This window comes from Cryptomeria japonica, chromosome 11, assembly GCF_030272615.1.
Source record: "Cryptomeria japonica chromosome 11, Sugi_1.0, whole genome shotgun sequence".
Taxonomy (NCBI): domain Eukaryota; kingdom Viridiplantae; phylum Streptophyta; class Pinopsida; order Cupressales; family Cupressaceae; genus Cryptomeria; species Cryptomeria japonica.
This window is the reverse complement of record NC_081415.1, coordinates 403,024,945-403,046,711: the sequence shown is the minus strand read 5'-3', so window position 1 is coordinate 403,046,711 and position 21,767 is coordinate 403,024,945.

Below are 21,767 nucleotides of genomic sequence, written 5' to 3'. Positions count from 1 at the left end.
CTATGGATGTAGCTTTCAAATCATTCATAAACATCATCATGGTGGTTTACCAAGATGATCTAACTTGTTTCTCTAAGAAAGTTGATGATCATTGTGGACACCTAGAGAAGGTGTTCAATAAAGCCTTGGAATTTGGTGTATCACTAAATCCCAAGAAATGTCATTTTGGGGTCACTGAAGGAAAGTTATTGGGACACATAGTCTCTAAGGAGGGGGTAAGAATAGACCCTGAGAGAATTGAAGCAATCAATAGGGTGTCTGAACCTAAAAATGTGAAAGGTATCCAATCGTTTTTAGGTAAAGTAAATTTTGTCAGGAGATTCATTGCAAACTTTGTAGAGATAGTGAAGCCTATCGTCAAATTGCTTCAGAAGGATACAAAATTTTATTGGGATCAAGAAGCTTCAAAAGCTTTTGATGAGATTAAGAAGGCAATCCAGGAGGTACCAATGTTGAAATCTCCTGATTATAGTAAGCCTTTTTCTCTGTTTTCTTTTTCTTCATATCATACGGTGGCTGCAGTATTACTACAAAAGGACAATGAAGGATATGAACATCCCATAGCCTTCTACGGTAAGTCTTTGCAGGCAGCAAAACTAAAATATGAAACCATGGAGAAACAAGCTTATGCCCTAGTTAAAGTTGTTAAGGCTTTTAGGCCATATTTAGTGAATGCAAATATCATTGCCTATGTCCCACATGCTGCAGTTCAAGATATTTTGTCTCAGTCTAAGGTTACTGGGAAGAGATGCAGATGGATTAATAGAATCCAGGAATTCAACTTGGAGATAAAGATTACCAAATTGGTGAAAGGTTTAGGTTTGGCTAAGCTCATGACTGAGTCAAATCTCATGAATGTAGAAATACACAATGTTGAGGTTAGAGATGCTTTGGTCACAAGTATTGAGAGGCAACCCTAGTACACATAGATAATCCAAATTTTGAGAGGTGATACACTCCCAGAAGAAATGACATACAATCAGAAAAGAACTCTGAAACTCAAGTCCCAAAAATATGTGCTCATTCAGGGTGATCTTTTCTGGAGGAAAAGAGATGGAGAGTTACTAATGTGTTTGGATGAGTTTCAAGCTAAACAGGTGTTGACTGAAATGCATGATGGAGTATGTGGAGGTCACTATTCTGCTAAGACTACTGCTGGTAAGATAATCCGGGCTAGGTATTATTGGCCCACCTTATTTAAAGATACCCATGCATATGTTCAGAGATGTGACACATGTCAGAGATTCTCATCCAAAATCAAGTATGAAGTAGCCTTACCCCTAAATCTAGTCTCTGTAGAAGCTCCTTTTGTCCAGTGGGGCATTGATTTTATTGGAGAAATTGTTGAGAAGTTAGGGAGAGGTCATGGATGGATCATAGTGGCCACTGATTATTTCACCAAATGGATAGAAGGCATCCCTATAAGAAGAGCTACTAGTAAAGTTGTCATTGATTTCTTGATGGATAATATTGTAACTAGATTTGGAACACCTGCAAAATTGGTGATGGATAATGCCATGTGTTTCAGATCAAAAGAATTTGTAGGCTTTTGTACTAGTCATGGTATACTCATGTCATACTCTTCACCTTATCACCCTCAGGGGAATGGACAAGTAGAATCCAGCAATAAAAGCCTGTTGAATATCATCAAGAAAATCCTAGAAGAGAATAAAAGATCTTGGGATCAAAAGCTAAAGTTAGCCCTGTGGGTAGATAGAATAACGGTTAAGAAATCCATTGGAATGTCACCTTTTGAATTAGTTTATGGTGCCCAAGCCAGATTGCCGGTAAATAACCTTCTTCTAGTGTATAAGTTTTTGCAAAATGAGGACATGGAGGTATCTGAACCAATGGAAAACAAAATGATCCAAATTGTAGAAATGGAGGAGCTTAGGACTTCTGCCCATAAGAAAAATCAGAAGATCCAGTTGCAGTCAAAGTATCTTTTTGATAAAAGGACATCACTAAGGAAGTTTCAAATTGATGACATGGTTCTTCAGTGGAATGCAAAAGGATAGGATAAGGGAAAGCATAAGAAATTTGAATCACTATGGATTGGCCCTTTTGTGGTTTGTGACTTAAATGGTAAGCATTCATATTTCTTGAAGAATATGGATGATGAAATGCAAGAATTTTCAGTGCATGGACAATTCCTAAACCATTATTTCTCTTAATGTCGATGCATGGTAGGTCCTTTGTTTGTACATATTTTGTTCCTTTCCTACCTTTCTGTTTTGGTCTGTGTTTTGGTCTGTTTCTCTAAAGTTTCTGTGTTTTCTTGTGTTGACCTTGCGGTCAACCATCCCCAGTCAGAGCCACTGTTATCACTGATTAAAATTGGGCTTTTCTTTTCCCATGATTGGCTATGGTTTGTTGATTTTTTGAATAGGGTGCAGTTTCAAATGCTTCAGTTTTGTTTTTGACCTCAAGGGTTTAAGGGTTTTTGATTTTAGATCCTCTTGTGTTTGTTTTAAACCCTCTAGTTTCTAATCTTTCGTTACTTTATTCACTTAAGTAATGGGTCATGGGGTCATAGGAAGTGTTCCCCCTTGTTGTTTGCCTAGGTAGTCATGTTAATTAATCAAAAAATTTATGCCTCTGTAAAGCAGAAAAATTGAACCCTAGTTGTTCTCTCCTCCCCAACTCCAAGGAGAGAGAAGGGAGAGTCACTAGGGTTGATGGTTTTCACTTAGGAGAGAATTTACATTCAAAATAGGGGTTGAAACCCACAAGATCCAATCCCACACAATGCAGGATTGGATTCTAAATGAGTTTCAAGGGTTGTGACATCAAGGATACCCTCTTTTGTAAAGAATATAGATAGAAAGATTGAACTAGGAATGTATGTAGAAGCAAGAAAGATTCACTTATAAACAGAGATAGGGATACGGGATGAAGCTGTGGACCTGGAACTAGTAGTAAAATGTCGAGACGGTGCTGTTCTGCAAATTTGAGCAAAAGTTGACGGGACGATGGCACCCGGAGTGCACACGATCCTCCGAAAAATCCATGAAATGAAGGGGGGTATGTTCGTCTCTGCATAAGGATTCCAGATCTTCAATTACAGCCACGTACCTACAACCTACACATAGAAAAGAGAGGACGATTGGGGGGTTAGGGATTAGGGGTTTGCCTTTAGGTCAAACCCCGGTTTTGGAATTAACCAAGAAATGAGAATGTTGTAAATGTAAATGTTTGTAATGTAAACAAGTACTGATACCTTGTTGTAAGAATGTTTGTATTCTTACATGCGAAGGTGTAATGTCTGTAGTATGTAATGTGTTGTAAGTGATCTCCTCTTCAATGGTTGAATCTTTGTCTTGAATGCAACACTTAGCCTTGAATGGAGACTTAGAATGCTCAATTACTTGAAGGAATGCTTGAATGCTTGAATGTTTGAATGTTTGAATATCGCTTCCGCCTTTTGCACACATATGTCCTCCTCCCTTTTTGAGAGGGGAAATGTAGTTTATATACTTGTAAATTAGGGCTGAGAGACTGATTTTTCCGACCTTAGGCCGACCTAGAAACATTATTTTCCAATTTGCAAACTTCAAGACCCGATGCCCAAAAGGAGACCGGGCCCAAAATAGGGCCAAGGACCAGGGCACTGGGCGCCATGGTCCCACCTCCTGGGACAATAGGGTGCAAGGAGGGATCATGCCAAGGTGCAGAAAAATGCAGTTTTTGGTGTCACAAGCAGGTTTCAGGGTCTCCATTCAGGTTCGACATTGCATCGCCATTGTGAAGACCCAAATGTAGTCGAAATGGCAAGTGTCGCAATTTTAGCATGCTACATTTAGCCCCCACTTTAGCGGGAGTATAAGAGTATGCCAATACTTTCAGTAAAGTACAAGGAAACAACATTGAAAAAATTTCACCACATCAAGGAGGCAAGATACACCAAGCCCCCAGTGGACTAAGGATATTATGACTTCGATTGACAAAGTAAAAGGGAAGATCACGAGGGAGAACCATGACTGTCAGTAGTAAGGCTCCCTCACTATGAGTCATGCAACAAAGATATCAAAATTTTTCAAGGCAAAGCTAAATTTGTCAAGAAATTTTCAAGTATCTTGAAAAGATATGAACGGGATGTATGCCCCCTACGTTAAAGTGATCGCACACACCTCATCGGGGGTGATTGCTTTAAGGTAGTGATACATATAAGAAATGAGAAGGGAAAGCAGCACGTTATCACAAGGATTTAGCCCCCAAGTGTGAGATAAGCCCAAGGATAATAGACACAAAACACAAAGCACGAGGTGACTTCGCTTTCCTCAGGGTTAGTATGCTGTATGATAATTCATGTATATCATATGTATGTATGCATAATTGTTCTTCATTCCCCAATCAAGGAAGGTCACCTAGAAGAAGGGAACACATGTGTCTTTTGAGTCAACATGAGAGAGACCAAAAGAGATCTCAATGTTTTGCATCGTCCTCAAGTAGACAACACTAAGGACAACAAATAGAAGAATGAGAATAACACATAGAAGAAGTAACAAAAGAGATCAAGAGAGGAGGAGAGAGTTTGCTATGCTAATGAAACTAGTCTAGCATGTCATCTACCCCCCAATCTTGCTGATCAATATTTCGGGAAGGTAGGAAACACGCTAGAGGAGGAACATCCAACACAGCAGATGGAGCTATCACAAGATCCAAACAAGGGCTATGTTCATGTTCCGAGCCACATTGTTCGTGTCTAGGAGCTAGGATAAGTGCTTTAGAAAATTCGTTAGATAAATGGTTATCAACATCAACATATTCATATTCACTATCAGAATGAACAGGAGTAACATTTTTATCATGAATAACATTTTCATCTATATCATCATCAAGATTTATAAAAATAGGATCTTTAACTTGCACAGGATCAAGACCATCATGCATCTTATGTTTAGGAGATTTCGGCTCAATCGTTGGCTGAGGAGAAAATGGAATAATACTAGCTGAAGGTGTTTTTGGGGATTGCAAAGTTTGAGAAGTAGCTGCCTGAGCTCTAAGATGATGCTTTCGTTGGCGTTCACGTGCAGAACGATTTCATCTAGTCTTAGTAGGAAGTTGAGAAGAGTGAGGAGGAGGAATGTTCTCATCCTTATCACTTGGGTGTTTAGGTTGTGGTCTCTTAGGTTGAACAATAGGAGAAGAGGAAGGTCTCTTCTCTCCATAAGAGGAAGGAGGAGGAACTGCTCCATATAAAGGAAGAATATTTGGTTTAGGAAGGAGACCAAGTCCATCATGACGAGGAGGTATAGGTCTACTTTTAGGAAGTTTATTAGATATAGGCATAGTCACATTCATAGGGATGGGTTGGGAATCTTCTTGAGGAAAGACATTAGTTTTATCTTTCAAAGGAAGAACTTCCTTCTCAAGAATGATAGTAATGTCAAGTTTGGGTGTTCTAGGTTCACTTAGAGAAAGGATCATATCTTTTTTCCACTTTTGATAAGATTTGAAAAGATGATCACTTCGCGGAGAAAGAGATTGGAATTGTTTAGGCCAAAAATAATCAATAGGAATGCTAGAGGTTCTTTTAGTAGGTTTAAAGAGACTATGATTGACAATAACAACTTCACCATTATGGGGAAATTTCAAACACTTGTGAATAGGAGAAGCAATAGCTTTCATGGAAGATAGCCAAGGATAGCCTAGCTTCACACGAAATTGTTCGGATGATGGAATAATAGCAAAGCTTACATCAAGGGATTTGTTATGAACTTCAATAGGTAATGTAATAGAACCAATTGCAGGAGAAGAAAATGCATCAAATAGTTTCACAACCACATTTGTTTCGTCATAGATCACTTGATTCAATTGCAAAGTAAAAAGAAATTCTTCAGTAATAACATGAACCATGCAAGAAGGATCAATAAGCACTCCACGGCAAGGTGTATTCTTGACTTTTGCAACTATATATAAAGGACCATCAGGTGCCCTGATAGTTTTGCTGTAATCAAATGTGATGGAAGGCTCTTCAGGGATTTTCTGCTACTCTACAAAGTTAATCACATTCGGAGTCATAGACACAAGACTATCAGGTGAGAAAGAGGAATCATTAGTCTCAACCACATTAGAGGTATGAGAAGGTAATGGATCAGTAAAAATCTTAAGATTTTCGTTAGGAGGAGCTACAAATGTGTTGCCTTTATCATTCATACCAGAAACAGAGATAGTATTATTATCAATCAAATCTTGAGTTTTACCCTTTAAAGCAAAACATTTTTCAGTATCATGCCCAGGTTGATGATGAAATTGACAAAAAGACTTGTTATCAAAATAGGGTGAATTAATCTTTGCAGGATCTATTTGCCTTATAGGAGGAAGAGTGAGCACATTTTGTTCCAATAACTTATTCATAATACTATGCAATGATTCATTCAAAGGAGTAAACTTTCTTTCTTTCTTGAAAAACTTAGAAATAGGAGGCACACCTGATGCTGCATTCACATTGTTGTTGATGATGTTTTCATTGAATTTAATTGACTCTCTGTTTGGTTTAAACTTCCCAAATGGTTGTTGACTACTATCACCCTTATCACTCGGAGCCATAGGATTTGCTTGTTCCATTTGACTCACAGTCAGTTGATAATTGTGAAGAGTTGCGCACAACTGTTGGAAAGAAGTAAACTCAGAAAATAGAAGTTTTTCTCTAATATATTTTTGTAAATTAGAAATAAAGATTCTTTGAATATCATTGTCAGGTACTGGAAAAGAAATTTGAGCATACAAATGCTTATATCTACCAATGAAATCAGTCACTTTTTCTTTAACACCTTGTTTACAATGCATTAAATCAATCAAAGTAACTTTAGGACTTATATTGTTTTGAAATTGTTGAATAAAAGCATTTGCAAGTTGTTCGAAAGAATTAATAGAATAAGAAGGCAACAAGCAATACCATTGTAGGGCTTTATCTCTTAATGTTCTAGTAAACAGTTTTGCAAGCAACCTTTGGTCATAAGCAAAATCGGTACATATTGTTTGAAATGTCTTAACATGTGTTAGAGGATCACCCTTACCATTATAAAGCTCCAAATGCGGAATTTCAACATGTTTAGGGGGAATAGCTTGAACAATGTCAAGAGAAAGTGGGCTCGCAACATCAAATGTGGGCACACTAAACTTAGATTGATTCATAGAAGCAATTTGCTGTTGTAAAGAAGAGACAGTTTGTGCAAGATTGTTAATGGTCGCTTTAGTCGAAGAGTTCATATTAAACATGTTAGATTGTGATGGAGGTATTATGTTGTTGAAAGAAGGTATTGATTGAGAGTAAGGTGGTGGGACACTATGATAGCTAGTCATAGGAGATGATTGGAAAGGAGGAACACTACAAGGAGGAATGGAATGGTTAAATGAATTGCCCCCTTGTGTCGTGTTTATTTGTGGAGATATAATAGGAACACTCATTGAAGGAATGAATGAAGAAGTTGGATTGAATGAAGGAAGAGGGTTGATTGAAGAAGAGGGATTGCCCCCATGACTGGTGATCATAGGAGGAATGTCTTGTATTGAAGTAGTCATTATGTTTGATGTAAAAGTAGGTATACTAGCAATAGGAGTTGTCAAAGGAATAGAATGATTGACTTGAGTAGGAGGTTGTGTATAACCTAAGGTTTCGGCACAACTCTTCATCGGCATCACATTCGAATCCACAATGTGTGCAATACCACGCAAAATATCAATTCCATTCTTATCACTTTGTACCATACGTTTTAGACCCTCAATTAATGAAAGAGCTTCACTATCAGGGTATTCTTGAGACATCCATTATCGAAAATCATCAAATTGGTTATCCAATTTCGAAAGTTGTTCTACAGGGACCTCATGGAGAGCTTCTTCATCATTAAGAGGATTAGAGGAATTACCCATGTCCTCGTTAAAAAGGCCATTCAAATTAGGTTCCATCTCCTCAGTAATTACAACTTGGAAAGAATTAATTCTAAGGCTTCATCTAATGGGAATAGTGTAAGTAGGGCTTATTGTTGTAAAACTCATGCACTAAAGAGAGAGAGAAGATTTTGAATTTTATAGGTAGCAAATTTCAATAAAATCAGCCAATCTCCTAGATTTAAGCTGTTAAATACAATTAGGACAATCTCTCGAAATTTTGGAAAAAATGTCAGGGACTGTGGCGAACGGAGTGCACACGGTCCTCGCAACTTTTTTCAAAATTTTCAGGGATGAAAGTTATGATGATTTTAAAGCCAATCTGAAAAAATTGAGTGATTTTACGATCTGTAGATAGGCCAAATTAAAGTTACAATCTCAAAATTGAACCCTACCAAGATTGTTGAAAAATGCAAAGTTCAAATTTTGAAAAAGAGAGGGAAACTGAAATTTTGAATTTTATGATTTTAGAGGGAATACTGAAATCAATGCAGGCTTTGAAATTTAAAAGTTGACTCGATTTCATGCAAAATTCAAATTTGAAAGTGGAAATCAAAGTTGCTGCAATTAAACACTTAATTTCAAAAGTCACAAATTATAAAAATTTGAATAAAGCACTGAAATTTTGAATGAATGCCAGCACACTTTTCAGATTTAGGACTGTAAGAAACACAATTTTAACACAAATTTTAATTTCAACAATTTTTGAATGATTATAAGCCTTAATCCAAGCAATCACTAGACCAACTTTGACTTTAATTTTGAAAGTGTTAAAATTGATAAAATCAGCCAAGATTCTGGATTTTAGCAGAAAAATACAGTAAGATCTAGCTCCCGAAATTTTGGAAAAAATGTCAGGGACGATGGCGCTCGGGGTGCACACAGTCCTCGCAACTTTTTCCCAAATTTTTAGGGATGAGAGATATTGTGATTTTATTGCGGAATCCAAAGTTACAGTCGATTTGGAGGTGTTTTGATTAGTGAAATTATCAGTCAAAGGTTGAATCAAGAGGGTTTTAAAAATTAGGGTTTTGACACTTAACCACTTAATTTTCAGAATTAAAGCACAAATATGAATTGACAATTTGTAATAGAAGGGCAGATCTGAAACAAGCATTAACAATTAAACATTCCACAAGCTCAATTACTAAAAAGAAAATTTTAGGGTTTTTTATGCAATCAACCTCTAAAATTTGCAAAAGATCAAACATGGAAATGTAATTAAGGAAGCCAATTTTTTAGATCTAACCATGAATAATCAGAATGAGGATGTTCACGTCGGGTTCACCAAAATGTAAAGCGGAAAAATCGAACCCTAGTTGTTCTCCCCTCCACAACTCCAAGGAGAGAGAAGGGAGAGTCACTAAGGTTGATGGTTTTCACTTAGGAGAGACTTTATATTCAAAAGAGGGGTTGAAACCCACAAGATCCAATCCCACACAATACAGGATTGGATTCTAAATGAGTTTCAAGGGTTGTGACATCAAGGATACCCTCTTTTGTAAAGAATATAGATAGAAAGATTGAACTAGGAATGTATGTAGAAGCAAGAAAGATTCACTTATAAACAGAGATAGGGATACGGGATGAAGCTGGGGAATTGGAACTAGCAGTAAAATGTTGAGACGGTGTTGTTCTGCAAATTTGAGTGAAAGTTGACGGAACGATGGCACCCGGAGTGCACACGGTCCTCCAAAAAATCCGTGAAATGAAGGGGGATCTGTTCGTCTCTGCATAAGGATTCCAGATCTTCAATTACAACCGCGTACCTGCAACCTACACACAGAAAAGAGATGACGATTGGGGGGTTAGGGATTAGGGGTTTGCCTTTAGGTCAAACCCCGGTTTTGGAATTAACCAAGAAATGAGAATGCTGTAAATGTAAATGTTTGTAATGTAAACAAGTACTGATACCTTGTTGTAAGAATGTTTGTATTCTTACATGCGAAGGTGTAATGTCTGTAGTATGTAATGTGTTGTAAATGATCTCCTCTTCAATGGTTGAATCCTTGTCTTGAATGCAACACTTAGCCTTGAATGGAGACTTAGAATGCTCAATTACTTGAAGGAATGCTTGAATGCTTGAATGTTTGAATGTTTGAATATCGCTTCCACCTTTTGCACACATATGTCCTCCTCCCTTTTTGAGAGGGGAAATGTAGTTTATATACTTGTCAATTAGGGCTGAGAGACTGATTTTTCCGACCTTAGGCCGACCTAGAAACATTATTTTCCAATTTGCAAACTTCAAGACCCGATGCCCAAAAGGAGACCGGGCCCAGAATAGGGCCAGGGACCAGGGCGCTAGGCGCCATGGTCCTGGGTGGGTGCCATGGTCCCACCTCCTGGGATAGCAAGGTACAAGGAGGGATCATGCCAAGGTGCAGAAAAATGCAGTTCTTGGTGTCACAAGCAGGTTTCGGGGTCTCCATTCAGGTTCAACGTTGCATCACCATCGTGAAGACCCAAATGCAGTCAAAATTGCAAGTGTCGCAATTTTAGGACGCTACAGCCTCATATATTTTTCTCCTAAAGCTATCGGGCCCAGTAACTAGTGCGCATCTCGTAGGTGGATCTACAGCTCGCGTTATTTCGCTAGGTGAAGTTGTGCGTAATTTAAAACTAGCAAAGTTGTGAAAATGACATGGCATGCCACATAGACGATCCAGCTGGTTGATGATAGCGAGTAAAATGGTGGCATGCGGCGTAAGTTACAATAGTCAGTGGGTCAGGATTAAAGGCTAAAAGGCGGGCCCCAGAGGTGAGTCAGGTCGCAGTCAGGAGATGACCTGGCGGGTATAGCTGTTAAGAGTTTGTTGGGGCCCCGTGGTTTTCTCTCGGCAAATGAAAAAGTGACAAGTTAGCTCTGAAGGTGACTGGACACTAGGTGTTCACAGTGAGTCAGCAGGCCCACCCCTCCCGAAAGCCTTTTCAGATGATTAAAAGCTGATCAACTTAAGAGATGATCTGACGGCTCGTGCTATTTCGCAAGGGTAAGATGCTCATTCTTTATTCCCTACAAAATAGCGAGAGTGCATGAGAGCCGTCCACGTGTCCGGCAACATGTGGTCTAAGAAGAAAGTGTGGGCCCGCTAAGGTGGAGCCGACGATATAAAGGAAAGACATGCGGCCAGCATTAAGTTGAATGCAAAGGAAATTTCAAGGCCAATGGTTGGGTGCCACATGGTATCATATAGCCAATAGAGAAGCAGGACCTGGTGCGGAGCCAAAGTTGTTAGTTAATCTAACGCTCAATCAAATTTCTTTTGATCGGAGGGTCGACGCTATTTCGCAGGACCAAGCTGCCCGATAGTTATGCTTCGCGAAGTTGCGAAAGAGAAAAATGAAACACTTGCAGGAACGTTGTGACCCGTTGGAGCGAAAAATATGAATTCAATTTTGAAGGGATGACCAAAGCATGCAGAATCAATGTTGTAGTTAAGGCCCTGAGTACAATATTTGATTTCCTATCAACCAGGTGAAAATATCTTTTAAAGAATTTTGCAGAAGAGAAGATGCAGAGTTATTTTCTTCAGATACAGAGCAAGTCGGTTCAGTTGCAGAGCAAATTCCTTCAAGCAAAGAACAGGTTCTCTTGTATTCTTGTGTAGCAATTCCTGTGTAGTGTTTTAGATAATATAATTGATTCATCACAGAATTGTTTAAGAGTGGTATTCATTTCTTACGTTTTCAAAATAGCTCCTAAAAGAGAGTTTTCTGGCAAAGTTAACTATTCAGAAAGGAGTGTCTGTGATGATTTTTTAGAACAGTTGATGTTGTCAACTAATCAGGCATCAAAGGCAAAAGAATTAGTGCCCAAGGCTCCCTGTTTAAAGATAGGAGAAGGACTATATGACAAGGGTAACTGGTTGAGAGACCCACAGGTTGGATTATCAGGGTTGGGGTTGTTTAAAATTGGATTCAGAATGAGAAATTCTCCTGCCCCGCAAAATAGTATATGGGAATTAGATGTCGATAAATTAGTAGTCCCGGGGGTATTTATGGACATAGATCTGTTGACCCAAATAACGCTCAACTATGATCCAGTCACAAGAAGCATTCGGGATATAAATGGGAAAACCCTTGTTGAGATTAATGCTGAAGAATTCAGGAAAGCTTTTGGGCTTAATGAGTTTACCAATTTTCTAGAACCTATAAATTTCACATCATTAGCCCAAGTTTACGGTGCACAGAGGAGTCATCTCAGGAATGGGCCTCTCAAGGAGTTTTTTGTGAAGATAGGGCGGTTAACAGTTGTAGGACCCAACACACAAGAGCCCTTTTCATTAAGTATGTTCACCCTGAGGGCTAAAGGAATGTATTGGGCACTTTGCCAAGTTTTGGGAGAAGATGCTGAAGCAAATATGTCAAATCATTACCTGTTAATGATTGCTCAGATTTTGAATCCTTCTCTTGCAATTACATTTGATTATGCCTCTTTCATTGCTGATGCTATTCATGGAGGGTTAACAGGAATGAAGAATGGAAAGGTGGATAGACCTTTTGGATGGTATTCACTCTTGATGCATCTTTTTCTCTTCAAAGGTGGTGACTACTTCGCTCGTGGACTAGACCTTATTAAGGAGAAAGAAGGAGAAAAAATGCCAGTACAATTATGGAGTATTGTGTTGTCATGGGATAGAGAGGATGCCAGTTTTTTTAAGTTTGATAAATATTTTGCATCCAAGATAAGGACTCTCCTCTGCTCTGAGAACCCAAGAATCCCCAAAGTTCTTCTAGAATTCATAAGACCAAAAGAATTCGTAGAGAACATAAAAATTGTCCATAACCGGGGTGACATTTACTTGTATCCAGTCTCCATAGTTTTCAGAGTGTTTGGTTTCAAGGGCACCCCATTTTTGCTACCTTACCAGGTTCCTCTCAAAGTGGGAATCGCAGAGATCCTTAGACAAATTGGTTGCTTACAAGAGGCAGCGTTAACAGGTAGGGGTAAAGGGACTATTTTCCCTGCAGCTACCATAGCTCACCAATTTGTAATAACAAAAGGAGGCTAGAATTGCTTTGAGGATTTCCTCAAGCCTTATCATTTGTCCACTGCAGTGTCCAGGTGTGCTGATCCGGAAGACTTCTTCAACGGTATGTTTAGAAAGAAGGTAGCATGCAGAGGTAGGCCTCATCAATTCCAATTTCCTGAAGACCTCATCAGAAATGAGTTTGATCTAGATGAGCAGGAGCTAAGGAAAGAGAAGTGGGTGGCTTATAAGAAAGCCTTGGATTTTATGCATCAGTTTGATGCTAGCTATGACCCATTGTCTAGCTTTTTCCCACTGGAGGTGAAAATAAAGTTTTTGATTGTTTGCTTTGAAGATGTGATGTAGACACTGAAGGAGAAGAGGGAAGCTGTAATCAAGAGCAACCCTGAGAAGGAAAGAATGATCCTAAGTAGGTCAGCTTCCAGCAAAGTAATCCCTCCTGGTGATTATATACTGCATAAGAAATCCAGTTATAGTGTGCTGATGCCTACAATAGGGGAGCCCTCTACCTCCAAAGGAAAGAGGAAGATACAAGATGTCATTGACATCCAAGAAAGCCCAAAGAAGCAAAGGGTGGGGAAAGAAGTACAATCCGATACAACTTTGTATTCCCCATCCCAATCCCCTATCCATATAGGAAATGAGCAAGCAACAGCTAAGCAACTCCTACAGTTAGGTAGTCTAGGAGAAATTGCATACACTTATGATGAAGTGGAGGAAGGAATGCTAGAAGAACCCATTGCTGCTGAAATGGATATCACTACCACTAAACTCAAAGGCTAGGAGTGGGATCTTGATATAAAGCAGGCAAGTAAGGCCTTCTTAGCTGATAACAATTTTGTCACATCAGAAGCATTTATGCAGTTTATATGGAAACAACACATAGATAAATATAATGCTAGATGTGAGAAGAGAAAGGTTGAGCAGCCCAATAAAGATCTAGCCCTAGTAGAAGAGGAAATAAAGCAAGAGATGATGGAAGAATTGAAAACCATCACCCCTGAGCAAGGAAGAGATATGGTAGCACAAGCTGGAGTGCTTATGTTACCCGAATGGGATATAGCAGATGCCTTGGTACTAGATGCAGTGAGAAAAGAGACTAAACCCATGGAGGGGATTACTTTCAATAAGGACAATGATGCACTCGTCATGTGGTCTCTGAAGAGAAGTGAGAGTAAGAAAAACAAAGACACCCAAGGGCCAAGTTACCTTGGTGGGATGATGGTGAAGAGAGTGCAGAGTACAGGGGTAGTGGAGGCTGCTAGCACTATGTTAGAGACTGTAAAATTTAGTGTTGCAGTAGCAGAGAAGGAAGCCAGAGAGAAAGAGGCCCTCCAAGTTAAGTTGGAAATAGTTTTGAAGGCCTATAACAATGCCAAGGAGGAGGTAAGAGGTAAGGATAGCATCATTGCCAAGCTGCAGAGCTAGTTGACTGGACAATACCATCAAGGTGAGTCTTCAACACTGATGATCTCCTCTTCTCCCACAAGACCTCCACCTACTATCCCTATCATTGACTTTCCACCATCTCCAGCACCCTCCAACTCTCAAATGATTGAAATCACTCCCCAAGAATTAGAAAACTTGAAACAGGCTCAAGCCTTATATGCAAAGAAGTATGAGGAGAGAGTAAGGGCTACAATTTCCAGTTTTGTAGATACAATAAATTCCTCATTGCTCTACAACAATGTAGGTAAAATTATGGATATATGGAATGAGCTCAAGAGAGATAAGGCCATTTTGACACCTATTTTTGATAAATGGAGGCCTAGGGAGCAAGATTTAGAGTTTATGTGTGTATCCTGCGATGAGGCAAGGGCCAATCCCATCATCAAATCCACTTCTGATGTTGCTAAAGTCTTAGTACAATTAGCAGCAATGGTGGATAATGTGGATAGGAAGGTTAGTTTTTGCAAAAAGGAGTACACTGATCAACTTTTTGAGTTGCTCCCAAGAGTTTTTGCTAGCCCGAATCAATTAAAGGACAAACAAATCTGGCTTAAGGAGATATAAGCTAAATTGTCAGCAAGAGTTAAAGGAATTATTGATCTAGACGATGCTTCTTTCTTAGTTTTGACAATACAAGAGATAAAGAAAATTAAGTCACATTATGGTTTTCTCAATTCAGAAGTCAACAAAATGAGAAATTCTTGGAAAAGGTTGACTAAGACCAAGGATAAAGTGATTAATTTCTCATCGCCGACAGAAGAGGTGTATGGTGAGTGGACAACTAAATATGCCACCCATGATCCAGACCAGTTGGAGAGCACCCCTGAAAAGGTAGAAGAGGTTGCAACTGAACAACTTGTTGAAGAAACTGCAGAGGCCGAAAAGAGCTTGTAACTATTTTTTTTGCGAAAAGCTTATAACCTCTTTATTTTGAAAGAAATGATTGTAACAAACTCTCCTCGAGAAGTCCGAAGCTTTGTGCATCCATGTTGTTATAAATGGATACCAATACTAGAGGAAGAGAGATCATAAAGAATTGTAAGAAAACACTGCAGAAATTTATCTGAGCTTTTCTAAGTCTAATAGAGAATACTCAAAATTTCTTGTAATATTTTTTTGAACTAAATATCAATATACAGACCATCGGTTTTGAGTAAAGCTTTGTGTTGTCTTCAAGTGTGTTTACAAATTTCTTTACTGCTTTCATTCTAAATAATCCAGGGTTGTTCTATTTGCATGGAATTGCAAAGAAATTTTAGTAGAAGTGTTTGTTAGCTTTTCTCTTTAGGAGGGAAATTAAAGATGCGGGGATCACTCATACCTGTAAAATCTTTGGAAGAGACTTTGAATTTTGATGATCATAGCTTAATTTGGAATGTATAAATTCTTGTAGGTGTCAGGCATATACAAGGATTAATAGGAACCAAGCCAATGGGACGCATAAAGATGTTTTGTTTGAGGAGTATTATCTAAGTTTAGACGACTCTGTGACCTTGGATAAGGCACTGGTATTGATTGAAGTGGTTTATTGCATGTTTTGTTGATCGAAATGCTAAATTTAAGTATAGTTTCCATTCTTTATTTTCAGTTGATTTCAAGGTGAATAGATCAACTGGTTTTCTGGATTGGTTTGCTATGGGTTTATGTTCGAAAGTGTGAATTCAATTCACAAAGGTATACCCACCTAGGCTTTGAGTAAGTCCGAAGTGTAGGAGGTTCAATCAAACCTTGTCATTTTTTGTCTTGAGAATTTCCTTATCTTTGATGTCTCTTCTGCACCGAGTTTAATCATATTATTTTAAGGATGTTAAAGGAAATCAGATTTTGAAGACAACACTACTATCAGTTAAACGCAGTGCAACTGTGAAAGACATGAACTAGTCAATCTTCTTAGCTTTCCAAACACCCTACTTCCTCATTTCCACTTTTTCCTTATCCATAAATAGATAATCTATCATCAAAAATATAATAACTTAGTAGCATAATATGATTCACCACTTAACAGGAAAATAACAAAGCATCACATGAAAGAGGCATCACACATGACACACACATTTATCATGTGGAAACCCAACTAGGAAAACCACGGTGGGGATGAATACCCACAAGCTATTTTTGAACTCTTTAGAAGTCTGCTTTGTTAGGAGCCTAGTCCGATTAAAGGTTGTTACAACAGGATCTGTTAGGAACCGATCCTGTTAGGGATCACCCGGTTAAGGGTTAAACCATGTTAGAGGTTACCTTGTTAGAGGATTTTATGAACTCAATGGCTTTGAGTCACCTTGTTAAAGGATTTACAACAATCTGGTTAAAGCTACCCAGTTAAGGGATTTTTCAACTATTGAAGTAGTTAAAGATCAATAGGTATTACAATGATCTGGTAATAGCACTCAATGCCAATGCAAATCTCCTTTTGTTCCTTCCTTCTGCACACACACTAGGCAGGTATCAATCCTCTTATCTAGTCTAGCAAAAATCACATATCTCTGCACTTAGATACACACAAAACATTTCCCAACAACCTCAACATGAAACATAACATTGACCTTATCAAATATAGATAGGTCAGCAGCTTAAACCTTAAACCCTAAACACTTAGGTTAAGCAATTGATCAGTTCAATCCTGACCATTGAGCACTTTGCATTTGAAAACAACAGTCTTAAACAGATCTCAATACATTCTCCATCATTCGTTCTTCACCACTTCATGGAGGCGATAACCCATCACGTGTTCTCCACCGTTTGCAAAGACTTCGCACATTCCCGAGGTAGATAGGATCATTCTCCTTCATGCAAGGTCCTTCACATTCACGGGACTGACATGGCAACATGATCTAATCTCCATTACAATGCTAACTCATCACACAATGTCATCGGGCTTGGAATACTTCAACCAGAAACCCTGAAGCTAAGACTACCAACTGGTAGTCCTACCACATTCCATGTACCGGTTCTCATTCCGACATACCGGTTCCGGTTTACAACATCATACCGATTCACTTGGACAAGCATATCGCTTCACTTATTACACATATACCGGTTTACACCACCATACCAGTTCTCTTTTCCAGTTGCTTAACTTCAATATACCAGTTCACTTCAGGCATATTGACATCAATGACAACATACAATATCATCATGTCATCATACTTTGCACATATGCCAACAATCTCCCCCTTTGGCATTGATGGCCATATACAATGATATCACTCTCTCTACATCATGTCTTCTCCTAAATATTGCAGATATCTTTTCACTTCACATCTTCTCCCCCTTTGACAAAAATGCCAAAGTGGAGGCACAAGCTTCCTTATTCCACTACGCTGCTCCCCCTGAGGAGTAGCATCTTTCAACACATCAATCCTGAGAAGATATAGAAAAGTAAGATTTGACTGATGTGGAGCACTTACTTTTAGTTCACCTCTTGAAGGGGTAGCACACCTAATTCACCTCTCAAATAGGTAAATGAAGCCTTTGGTAGAGGCTTGGTGAATATATCTACTAACTGCTCCTTACTGGAAACATGTTCCAATGCCACCTCTTTGTTCTGAACCTTTTCCCTGAAGAAATGATACTTTAATTCAAAGTGCTTGGTTCTAGCATGTAAAACCGGATTCTTGGAAATGTTAAATGCAATTGTATTGTCACAGAATATACTTACCAGTTCAGAAATAGGAACTTTGAAGCCATTCAATACATGCTTCATCCAAATAGTTTGGGTACAGTTCATAAAAGCTGCAACATACTCCGCTTCTGCTATAGACTGAGAGATGCAACTTTGCTTTTTACTCATCCATGAGAGTAGTCTACCACCGAGAAAGAATGCACCACCAGTTGTGCTCTTCTGGTCATCTACATTACCAGCCCAATCAGCATCAATGAACACTTTTAGATTGAACTCATTATTATATGGATGCCATAACCCATAGTCAATAGTTCCTTTCAGATATCTAAGAATCTGCTTGATTGCTACCAAGTGGGATTCTCTTGGGCTTTGCTAAAAGCAAGCGATAATACCCACTGCATGTGCAATGTCTAGTCTGCTATGCACTACATAATGCAACTTACCAATCAATGATCGGTATTCCTTCTCATTTACCAGTGCCGAGTCATCTTCTTTTGATAGTTTATAGTCGGTCACCATTGGTGTACCAACCATTTTACTATTTTCCATGCCAAAGGTCTTCAACACCTCTTTGACATACTTGGACTGAGTAATAAAGATTCCATCTTTCATTTGTTGAATCTGCAGTCCAGTGAAGAACTTAATCTGCCCTTTGAGTGACATCTCAAATTCCTTCTTCATCTCATCTGCAAAATCATGACTCATCTTGTCATCTCCTCCAAAGATTATGTCATCAACAAATACTTCATAGATCAGAATCTGATCTCCTTCTAATTTCAAGTAGATATTGCTATCTTCACTTGTTCTTTCAAATCGAATCTTCACAAGATGGGAGTGCAAGCATTCATACCAAGCTCTAGGTGCCTACTTTAGTCCATACAAGGATTTATGTAGCCTACACACCATGTCATTGTCTTTTGATAGGGCAAACCCATCTGGTTTCTCTATATACACCTCCTCTTCAAGTATTCCATTTAGGAATGCAGATTTTACATCCATTTGGTATACCTTGAATCCTTTAAAAGTTGCATATGCAAGAAGCATATGAACTCCTTCCAATATGGCTACTGGAGAAAAGGTTTCTCCATAGTCTTCTCCTTCTTCTTGAGCATACCCCTTACACACCAATCTGGCTTTGTTTCTTATCATTGTTCCATCTTTATTTGTCTTATTTCTGAAAACCCATTTGGTATGAATGATATTTTTATGCTATGGTCTGGGTACCAAGATCCATGTACCATTCTTTTCTATTTGATCAAGTTCCTCTTCCATCGCCTTGATCCAATCTTCATCTTTATGTGCCTCTTTGAATGATTTAGGCTCAAATTCAGAGATCATACATGAGTTTTCTCTGACCTTTCTTCTTGTAAGGATTCTTGCATCCTTGTCTCCTATGATTTGCTTTGGATCATGATTGAGTTTGACATACCTAGGTATATTCTTAACAGCTTCCTCTTGCTTTTCTTCATCATCCTCATCTTCATCAGCATCTACCGGTGTAGGAGCACAATTGCTGGTACTAGGAAAATTTGCAACCGGTTCCCAGAAGGTCACTACCGGTTCATCATTGAAATGAAAGCTAAAATGCTAATGAAAATGCAATGCAAAGCTATGATCGGACTAGTCACTGGATTATTGCGTTTTGTCATCATTGAGTTTTTTAAATGTGGGAAGTGAGTGCAAACATCGATGGTATAATTAAACCATGATGACCTGAACACGACTTTCCTAATTTTTGATATGGTAAGTTAGCACAAGCATAGAGGTATAATTGAACTGAGATGACCTAAGTGTTGCTTGTGTAAAATAGGTAGTATTAATCATTTCAATACACAAATTGGAAATGTCTTCAATGATACTCCGATGATCATGTCCTGAGACAAATTTGCACATATTAATGATTAATTTTCAGACAACAGACAAGAAAAATATCATGTTTCTTCCTTGTTCCTCGAGTCAAAGACATCCTGGAGTCACTCAAAAATTATGATAGCAAAAACCAACATAGAAAAGTTGAACAATCATGTTAAAGTCATTATCCAAAATATATCATCCATACGTTTAGACTGACTTTCTAATTGTGTGATGGTTGATAACTTGATCTTGTGTTCAATGTTTGATATTTCACAATTTTTGCTTGATAAGAGTTGTCTAACCATTTGTTCTACTTGTTTGATTAAGCTGAAAATTATTAAGAGTTTACCCCCAGCTAAGTGTAGGATTTTGCCCCAAGCCTAGAAATAAATTCGTTATGATGTACCCAATGATCTAAACCATGGTGAGAGAGCAGCTACGATGCCTACGTATGTACAAAAGCTTCATGATGCATATGAACAATGCTGATGGAAAAAATGAATACAAGTGGAAAGATGCATGAAATAATAGATGGAAGAGCTAGCTGAGAGATAGCGCCTATTTGCTAGGTTTTCACCATCTGTTTTTATTGCACTTTTTCTCATATTTGATTTTTTTTGGATTTTCTTTGCTTTTTCACTGTTTTTGATTTTTTGCTTTTTCAGTGTTTTTGATTTTTCTATTTTTTCACTGTTTTTTTATTTTTTTGATTTTTCAGACATAGAATTTCTTCAGGTGCATGCTATTGATGGGTTCCTCGAGTTGATCTTTGTCCTGTGTTGATAGCTGATATGCTTCTAATCCAAATACTATTGTGATACATGTAGAGAGGGTATCTCTACTTTGATTGGCAATATTAATTCTGATCCATAAACAAGAGAGAAAGATGTGGCATGTGTTGGTGTGCGGATACTGGTATGGTAGGCCCATAGAGTAGGGTTCAATTGAATATGCCAATCTCTTCCAGCATCATTCACTATCTTTTTGAGGATTTTTAGAATAGTTTTGGTTGATGCTTCTGCTTGCCCATTTCCCTATGGATAGTAGGGTGTGGAGAATCTATGTTGAATCTTGAATTTCTCACATAGCTCTTGTACATCTTGATTCTTGAATGGTCACCCATTATTAGTGATAATGGTCATTGGTATTCCATAGTGACAAATGATGTAATTCAAGATAAGTGTAGCAATTTGTTTTCCTACCTCAATCCATTTTGTAAAATATTCTGTAGCTACAAGGATGAATTTGTGACCATTAGATGAAGAAGGATTTATTTTTCTGACTAGATCAAGACCCCATTGACAAAAAGGCCAAGATGTTGGCAAAGCATGAAGTTCTTGTGTTGGTGCATGAATCAAATTCCCATGGATCTGACATTGTTTGCATGTTCTAGCTATCTGAAAACAATCTCGTTCCATGGTCGGCCAATATTTGCCCAAGCATTTGAGTTTTTTTGAAAGGGTAAGACCACTTGAATGAGTGCCACAAATGATGTTATGGACTTCATGTAAGGCGTTCTCAGATTCTTCTTGTTCAAGACATATTAAAAGAGTACCATCTAGACCTTGTTTAAATAGGGTATCTGTAACAAGAGTAAAGGCAGAGGATTGGTGAATAAAGTTTCTCTTTTGGTTCTGTTGTCTTCAAAATCTGACTCCCTTTAACATCCTCAAATTAATATGGTTTAAAGCTTGGTATAGGAGAGATATCAAAGATAAGGAAATTTTCAAGGCAACATATGACAAGGTTTGGATAGACCTTCTACACTTCGGGCTTCCTCGGAGCCCAGGTGGGTATACCTTTGTGAATTAAATTCACACTTTCAAACATAAACCCACAGCCAACCAGTCCAGAAAACCAGTGGATTTATTCACCCTGAAATTAACTGAAAACAAAGGATGGAAATTGTATTTAAATTCAGTATTTCGATCAACAAAGCATGCAATAAACAA